The sequence below is a fragment of the Lagopus leucura genome, unplaced genomic scaffold (genome assembly GCF_019238085.1).
Source record: "Lagopus leucura isolate 7727_CA_CO unplaced genomic scaffold, USGS_WTPT01 Super-Scaffold_73, whole genome shotgun sequence".
Taxonomy (NCBI): domain Eukaryota; kingdom Metazoa; phylum Chordata; class Aves; order Galliformes; family Phasianidae; genus Lagopus; species Lagopus leucura.
The window spans coordinates 90,551,212-90,560,774 of NW_024962252.1; positions in this window are offsets into that span (position 1 = coordinate 90,551,212).

Consider the following 9,563-nt stretch of genomic DNA (forward strand, 5'->3'; position numbering starts at 1 on the left):
CCTTCAATGAGCAGAGTGAGGAAGGACAGTGAGGATACTATGAAGCTGGAGCTGGAACTATAAAGGAAAGTTGGGATACAGCAAGAACCTAATAATAGTGTTTCATTTGTTATTCTGAAAACTTACCATGAAAGGAAGAGGAAACAGCTAGGATTAATATTGGTCTCACTTGCATTTTGACTTCTTGAAGTCAGAGAGAACAAGAAGTGTTTGTAAAGAAGTAAAAAATTGAAGTACTCTTTTTAAGCTTTTCATATAAATCACCTTAATCCATGGCATGAAATATCTGTAAAATATTTTCTGTATATCTTGCAGAATCTTGTTTCTTTAGAAAAGACTTGAGCCCTCTTTCTTGCTGTGTCAGGTACCTTAAGTTTAATGGAAAAATCACAAGATTTGGTAATACAGGTGGCAACAAATGGAATCGAAGACCTTTGCTGACCTCCTTAGCTGTGAAAGATGCTCTGTCTCATGCTGCCTGGCTTGTTGTAACTCACACAGAAGTACTGCAAGTAGGACTGCCCAGTTTCTTAAATGAATGAATAAGTAAAATGCTGAGTTCACTCTATGCACTAACTTAATCCATATTTGCAAACAAACTTTTTGTAAAACTATTTCAGCAACAGTCAAATTTTCCAAGCCAGGATGTGGGTGGTAGGTGTTTAATAGAGCTTTCTGGTGCTATAATAGAGAAAGATGTAATTAATTCTTATTTCATGTATGAGCATTTGGTAGGAAAGAATTTGCATGTAAGAATGAGCCTTTTATGTGGATGAGAAAAACAGAGTTCCACAGACACAGAGCTCAGCTGATCCATCATACTTATGTGTTTCAGACTTCCACAGCAAAAGCTTATAGCTGCCCAAAATCACGCCCATGTGAAGCACTGCTACAAGAGAGCTGGTGCTCTGCAGGCTTATTCCAGGTTTTGGTGGGAACATGATCAAAATAGCCAAAGCTGTCCCTAACTGTCAGCACTGTAGATGAAATGTAAATAATAAGTACTCAAAGCAGGACTTTTGGTGGAAATGCCCTTGCAAAGCCATTGACTATATCTGCAAGCGAATCTGCAAGTTCATTAATCACTTATGGAAAGGAGTTTTCTATATTTCATGAGCTAGGAGATACATTTATAATTAAGACAAATGAAGAAAGGGTGGTTCTGCAGCTTGCTTTATGGCAGTAATGGAGAGCCAGAGCTTTATTTCAAGAGCATACCTGCTATCCATTGGGAGCTGAAGCACACACTGAAAGATAAGGCCATGGCCTTTGATCGTTTGTCAAAATTAAACCTCGCTGAATATCCTTGCTGGGTGAGATTCAGCCTTCGGATGTGCAGGTGGTTCTTATTAAAGAGCCATTCTCTTATCTGAGAGCTAAATGCAGCTACAGGAGTCCTATCCCCACTAAAATCTGATCAGAGTATAAAAGAGAATTTTTGCTCTCAGTTCTATGGAGGGAGTGCTATTGTATCAGTGAATGAAGTCCTGCAGAGCTCTGATCAAAATGATCTTCATGGAAACTATCACACTGAGTTTAGCCATCTCTGGGTATTTTTTATTATTATATTTTCGTCAGTGATCACTCAGAGGAAAGTTTTCAGACTTTCCAGGAAATTAACTGAAGATCAGTTACTGCTCTGTCTTCCAAATGTATGGCTCTGCAACTAACAGTGAATCCAGACATACAGTGATAATCTCTCAGTGCTCTAGCCCATCAAATAGAAATTTGCTTCCTCGGGAGTAGGCAAAATGAAATTGGTGCATTACAAACAAATTTATTAAAAGTTGCATTCAATCCTTCATGAAACATGAAGAATCATCAGTCCTTAGCAGGGAATGAGTTTTTTTTATTTTTTTATTTTAATGTGTCTGAGAAATCCAGTAAGAGGACAAGCATGGAGTAAGTTTACCTTCTGAATGTCAGAAGCAAAGGCCAAAGTGATTAATGGCTGCATAATCTGGCTGTTCAGAAACAAGGAGCTGAGGATCATAGCTAAATTGTTTGCGAGGCAATTTGGCTTGACCTTAATGAGAACTGAAGTCCTGCAGAGCAGGGAGGAGTCTATTAATCTCTCTGGCACTGGAAGCATCTGGGATTTCTCTTCTTGTGTCACTGCAAACACATTTGTCATTTATGAAGTCTAAAGGAAGACAAGATTCTATTTATTTTTTAATAGTACTAAAAAGAACAACAGGAAACATTCAGCTAGGATTCCGATTTCAATTCCTCCCCTTTTGTTGAGGGGATCAGGTGCCCCAAAGCTTTTTCTAAAGCAAGAAGAGCAATGTGTGGCATTAAGGAGCTGAGCAGATGGTGATGGCAGCTCTTCTGAATGCGTCCCTCCAGGCTGCTTCAGGACACAGTCCAGGAAGAAGCTCAGAGGTGACTCCAGGCCTTCTGGCTGCTTTGAGCTCGCTATGTTCTGGAGACCAAGAGGCAGTTGTACAAAATCCTTTTATTCTCTTCAGTCTGCAAGAAGATTGTTCCAGCTTCTTCCTCTTCACAAACTTTGTTTAGCACGTCCTTTTGTCTTGGGCCTTCCTTGCGAGAAAGGAGAGGTGTTACAGTGGGATAACAAAAAGCTCCTGGTCACCTTTGAGAGGAGACACTTAAGGCAGATTTCTCATCTGAAGGGTTTTGCTTACGTACAAGTAAATAAAAGCAGGGATGTTCCACCAGTTGGTGGCCGATGAAAAATAAGAGCACATTTTCAACCTTTGCCATACAGCAAAGTGCTGGTATCTTCATCTACTCAAGTTCTAAAAAATAATTTCTCAGTTGTTTTTGGGCCTCCTGTCACCAACAGCTGAGGAGCTCATCTGTCAGGAGCCTGTTTTGTACAGGTGTGTATTGGAGAAATAACAAAAGCAAATGCCTCCTCCCAGCATCACAGTGCCAAAGAGCCCTGATTGGATTGCTCTAAGGGTAGCCATCTCTACAGCAAGTCTTAGTGTTTGGGCAGGGGGTGATTCCATTTCCTCATCTCCTGACTACAGCATAGGTATGGGCTGGTTTTCTTCATGTGAATATTTACACATAAGGGTGGTGATTAGTAGGTGTGAATAATGCATCTTAAATTCCACTTGGTGTATTATTTTTGTGTTAATGAAGACAATGAAAGAACATCCTGTGGCTGTTTGCACACCTGTTCACTCTATGCTTATTTGCTTGGACTGAGGTTCTGCTATAATGTCCAATTGAGACCATGCAAAAGCTTCTAGTGATGTCAGTGAACATTGCTCTCAGCTGAAATTGCTTTTGTCTTTTCTTCTTCCTTAGAAAAAACTGTGTCATTTTTTTAAGAGAGGGATTTACCTTGCTGTAGACTCTGCTTTGTCTGTCCTGTTTTCCTATCTGTACTTAATTTGTTAATGCTTCCAATAAATCCTTCCAGGACCTGCTCTTTAGGGCCTAATTTTCAGTCTGTCCTCTTATTCTTTTCACCCACCAAATCCAGATGCTATTTGTCAGTGTTGATAGTGTTTGTTTGTTTATTTGTTTGTTTTTTCCCTAATCAGTTATCCAGGTTTTCCAGGATTTTTTATCCCTCTTTCCCTTCTTTCTCCTCAGCTCTCTCTATGCAGGACAGTGCCCGAGGCCAAAGAACAGGTGTGCCATATCAGTTGTACCTTTCATGTTTGCAGAGTGACACTGCAGTTATGTGAATGAAAGCTGTACAGACCTCTAGATGGTATAAGCAAAGGGAAAACAGCTGCAAGCTTCTGGGTTGCTCTGAAAGAGTACCAGAGAAATTTTGGGGCTCTCTTGGAAGGAGCAGCAGGCTGAGGAACAGGCTCAAAGTCAACACTTGTATTGCATATAATGGGTTTTTGTTCCAAAACAGGTTTTTTTCATTTTGAGTCATGTCATTCCTAATTCTCTTTTACTGGTAGTGTTATTACCTACTCTGGAAAGATATCTTAGCTTTTTGGACACCCAATGTTTCAATGGGATCTCTTATTTTAGCAGGAAAATAATTCCATGTTCAACTCATAGCAGTATCTTTTGCTACTTGTTTTTAATGGGAAAAGCAAAGAGGAGTTCGATATACTGCAGTTCATAACTGTAATATACAGCACATTCTTCCATCCTTTTTTGGGGCAGATCTGCCAGAATTACATGGAGCACTCCTGGGGGAGCAGGAGACGCAGAAAGTGCTGCCATCCGTCTTTGCCTGCACTTAGCCAGCCCCACTGATGTGTAATGGTGAAAAGGCTTTCCAAAGCCATTCAACTTCAGAAACCCGAGTTACCATCATCACTGCTATATCATAGTCTGACAGGAAAATGATTTGTTGGTCAATAATTTGTTTTGTAAACATGCACATTTGGTTCAATTTCATTGGAGGCTGTCCCTCGTGGCAAATTCAGAAGGCTCATCCTCACGCAAAGAAAGAATGAAATAGCAAGCAGTTTGCTTACCAGCAGATCACAGAGGAATGGATCAGTACTAATGTTGCTTCAGGAAAGGGAGATGCTCCCAGGCATTGGGAGCTGGACCCCATTTCGTCTCAGTGCTGACATCCAGGCAGGGTCAAACAGCCAAAACCTGAGGCTCACGTTTCTGCACAGAGTGGTTTGGTTTCAGACACTGGGGTGTCCTGAGCACTGGAGCTGGTAGAGGCCCAAGAAGGGAAACTGTTTTTTGCCCTCGTGCATTGCTGCCTAGGGAAGGGGCTAGCCCGGTGCCAGCCTATGGCAGGCAGGGGCTCTGCACACACTTATGGGTCTGAGCAAATCTACTTGTGCTAATGCTCTTATTGAGCTCAAGCCTGGATACATTACCAATCTACACAAAGAGAAATTAGCACCCAGATTGGATTAGTCGCTGAAGGCTGTGAACATACAGCTGTTTGCCAAATTGCACACTGACTTTTTTTTTTTTTCCTGCGTAGACTTTTACTGATAGCAATTTGAAGGCAATCATTAGAGCCATCAGCCTTTGAATGAGAAATTTCAAGGGACACTTCAGGATAAATCTGCTCTTCCACTGTAAGAAATTATTCCCTATTTGCTCTGGGCTATGGAAAGCAATTACATGAATTTTGCACAATAACCTGTTTCTTCCAAACAGGGGTAGAACTTCTGCCTATAAACAGATGTACTTTTACTTCCAATTAACCTTGTGGGTGTGTAAACATAAGAAAAAGTGTTTTTTCTATTTGAATTTAATAACCAGAAATATAGTTGGAAGAAAGAATCATAATTTACAGTCAGAACATGAGACTCTGGCTGGTTTTGTTCCTTTCTTCTGCAAGGCAGCTGGACTTGTGAAAACAGGCGTCCCCGTTCTCACTGAATCATAAATATTGCAGGCTTTATTCCTTATCAGCTCCTAGGTTCCAAGGTTTAGGAAAGAGCAAGATATTCATTTTTGGAGCTCAATTTGCCACAACTCATTCTGTTTGAGTTTGTTTTTTTTTTTTCTTCAAACTTCAGCAGTAGTTTTCTATCCCAGGTACTCCAAAGCTTCCCTGCAATCCTTGGGTACTGCTGAATTCATGCCCTAATTATATCAATATTAAAGAGATGCAACTGTAACTCTGCTCAGACACTGATCTGCCTCATGTAGGCCTAATTCTAAGGGCTGCTATCAATTTATGTGTTACCTATTTGAGCTATAGTGAAAATGCTTTAATATTACTACTGTTATTAAAATAAGACATTAATAATACTTAAAGCAATGGTTATCTGCTCTCCCTGCCAGCCTGCTTGACTGTATTCATATTAGTATTTCTAAGAGAAAGCATTTATCTGTATGACTCCTGTGCCACTGAATTTGTTTGAAAATCCAGAGAGCATTTGCTTTGATAAAATTTGATCAGGGAAGGGGGAGGGTCTTCCTATTTATCTTCAGATTCCCATCCTTTAGAATTTCTTTGTTGGGTGTTCTCAGGTTGATTCTGCAATTAGAAGCTGTAATTGGGTTTCCATGAAAGTTGAGATTCCTGCACTCCCCAGGAGTTGAATTTTTCGTTAAAACCACCACCCAACACCAGAACACTGGATCTCAAAGTGGTTTGTAAAGGCGGGACAAAATAAATACCACAGGCTGTCAGGTGATGTACACTGCTGCAAGTGCCTCTGCTTTTGCTGAGCTCTGGGTTTTTGTGGAGGGAGCATGAAGCTGCTCCAACGAGACATATCCAGGTTTTCAGCCAGGCTGAGGATGGCACAGATGCAGCCCCAGTGTTCATGTTAGTGTGTCGTGTGTTAAGGAGCCACATAATTGCTGTGTGATGACTTTAGTTGGTCTGTGTGCGATGGGGCCTGCCTAGGACCTGAAAGAATGGACTATGAAATCTTTGGTTGCATCTTCTGGGACTCTTGCAAAGGTTATGCCTACTGCTTCAACTTTCCAAGGAGCAGATGCACTGGGAAGGCAAAAATAATAACGCATCCTATGTGTCCATCCTCTCAGTTCAGCCAAGTATAAGAGTGACTCAAAAATTTTCTCCCAATTTCTTGTTTTAGTTCAGTGATCTTAGCACAGCATAGGAGAAGTTGTTTGTGGCATGCTGAGACACGATCTGCTATTCAACCAGCACCAAAGATTTTAGGATTTGGTGGGGAGAAAGCTTTACCTCTTCTAATTGCTTGTGCATTTCACTTTGGGGAGAGTATCATTGTTGAAAAAGACCAGCCCAACTGAAAAGCACTGGCACATCATTAACGAAGTAACATTAATGTGAACATCATAAATGCACGAATCTGATCCAGATGGCCAGTTGCATTCTTACTTCATTCCTTGCTGAAGGGCTCAAGACCATACAGGAATTAATCACGGAAGTCAGATAAATGGGGAGCATTGGTAAGCCAGAAAGGAGAGTCATTGAGACCCCGTATTAGTAACAAACTAGACAGTTTTTGTAATTTGGTACTGTCTTCTGGCTGAAGAGGCACTTGGGCTCTTGTCCTCCCATGGGCAGTGGTCCTCATGGCCTTGTCACACCAGAACTTCAGAACGGTGCTTGTCTCACCCTAGGTGTCACTATTCCCTCCTTCTAGATGCTGGAGAGACAGTTGAACTCATGCATTTTTTTTAAATAAGACAAATATTTGAAGTAATGTATATGATTTCACATGTAAACAAGCCGGATGTGATTATGCAGCAGCAACCAACAGAAAGCACAGCAATTTCTATAACAGGTCCTGTCTCTAGGTCTGTCCTAACTGAAAGAACCACCACCACAGCAACAGAGCAGCCAGGTTTTGGGTTTTTTTTTTTTTTTTCTCCTAGCTGCCATGCTTCTTTTCCGGCCTAAAAACAAAACCTATTCCTTTGCTTCACGATTCATGAGCCTTCAGAGACAGTGTGCGGGAAGACAGTCAGCGTCTGGGACACTTTCATCTTAATGGTGCTCTGTGTGTGCGCAAGCATCCTGGGGGGGCCCTCCTGGGGAAAGAGGGGAAGAGCTGCAGAGCCCAAGGCAGTATGGAGCACAGATAAGGAGATGAAACAATAGCTGTGACACCAGGAGCCTTCACACAATTGCTTGGAGAGGATGTTACTGAGTCAAGTGCATGCATAGAGCACATCCACTCACAGCCAGGTGGTTAACTCTTTCTCTTCCCTTCCCCACGAGGATCAAAAAAACGATACAAGGAATGGAACACCTTCCTTATGAGGACAGGCTGAGTAAGCCCAAACGATTCCATGATTCCATGATTCTTTACTGTGTAATTTAATGAATAGTTTTTAATGACATGCAAACTTGTGAATACTGAGTCTAGCATTAATGTTTCTTGTCTTTTTCTTGCAATGGTTTAAATTTCCTTGCCGGGAGTGTATGTGTAGATTTAGCAATGCATGATCCATGCTCAGGCTGAGATGGGAAATAAGAGATTTCCTTATCTGACATCCAGAAGTAGAACCAAGGAGATGTTCTCAAACACTGTGCATTATTGATGCCCCATTTCCTCATTAATGCAAAAAAATAATAATATGGAGGGGCTTCCACTGTGCTAATGGGATTACCCACCCAAATCTCCTCTGTGTCAGTGGAAGGGCATGTTCTGGTTCTCTGCCCTCACCTTAGTGCTGGATAGCAATTGAATTATTTGTTAGCTAGTGAAAGTAAAAATAATTTCAAGTTTGATTTGTTGTTGTTGTCAGTATCACTGAGGGCTTTTCAATCCCTTTTACTTTGCCTTACAACTCTGAGATATAATTTGAAAAACAAATAGAAAACGTTTCCATTTTTTTCCCATTTCGATGCTGGTGATGGTCAGTGTTTCAGTTAGCCCCTCATTTTCTCCTGTATAAAGCACTGCCCTTTATTGTATCGTTTCACCTACCTCTGCTTGACTGTGCAATATGCTTCCAGAAGAGCACTTTAGAAATGAATGCATCTCCCATTAGCACTGATAGCAATGACATGCCCGTGCTGGTGAAGGCTGCTGTGTCACTCACTGTGTTGTCTGATGTGCGTTGTAGATGAAGACAAGGCATGCATTGACTCTAGTACAGAAAAAGTAAGCTGTGCTCCTCTTGAATCACAAGCTGAGAGAAGCACGACTACCTCATCCTTCAGGGTCCAGCAGCAATGCTGTTTCTTGAGACTGTAGCAAATACAGGACACAAGGGAGCTTGAAGGGAAGGTGGTCAAAGGCTGTATCAGAGGGGTGGGGGCAATTTCAGGGGCCATCCTTTACCTGAGCTGTGCAGGGTGCTGTGGGCAATCAGGCTGTACGGCTCTCCCTTACTTTGGATGACTGAGGCAGAGGTGGCATTGAGTTAAATGAGCGTTTGAGCTGCCCCTTCCTGCTAAGGCTTGCATGTCACTTCAAATCTGATTCAGTTTTGCTGAAAATTCTTACTTATATTCTCACTACTGCTGCTTATTTTTCTAAAATCCCCCTGCATTTGATATCCACACCAGCACAAAAACTTCACAGACTGTACTCAGGGAGAGTAAAAGGAGCAGGGCAATAGCTTGTGCTGAGCAGAGGTGACCTCTGAACTAGCAAAAACAACTGTGGAACGAGGAATAAATCTGAAGGAAGCCACTTTTAAACCAAGATGGGGGGGTTGAGTTGGGGCTGGGTAACTTATTGCAGGTTGTGCAGGCACTTTAACCAGTCTTGTTCAAATGTGTGCATGTGGAGCTAGGAGTGATTTGTTCATTGTAATGAGCCTGATCTTGTGAGGCTGTGCATGTTGTCAGTAATGGTGCCCAGGTTCTCTGCTCTGAGGGGAGAGGATGCATCTACAGGAAGGAGAAATACAAGTTCAGGAAGATGGAAGTGCAAGGCTCTGGAGATTAATGATGGAAAACTGGCATCTGTTCAGAGAGAGGAAAGTAAGCAGGAAACAGGAGTTTAAATTAGGCCACAGCTCCCTGAGCAAAACACTCCGGTTATAAATATTCTGGTAGCATGTAGAGCAGGGCTGGTTGTGCTGTTTGCTTTCCTTGCAGGGGTGGTATCAGTGTGTTATTTGTGCTGATATTCTGCTCTGCTGCCAAAGCCACGCACAGCATCTCAGGTGAGTGAGGATGTGTGGTTTGGCAGCAATATAAAGCTGCAGCAGGACAGAAGCAGTGGCTTGAGTATGTTAAA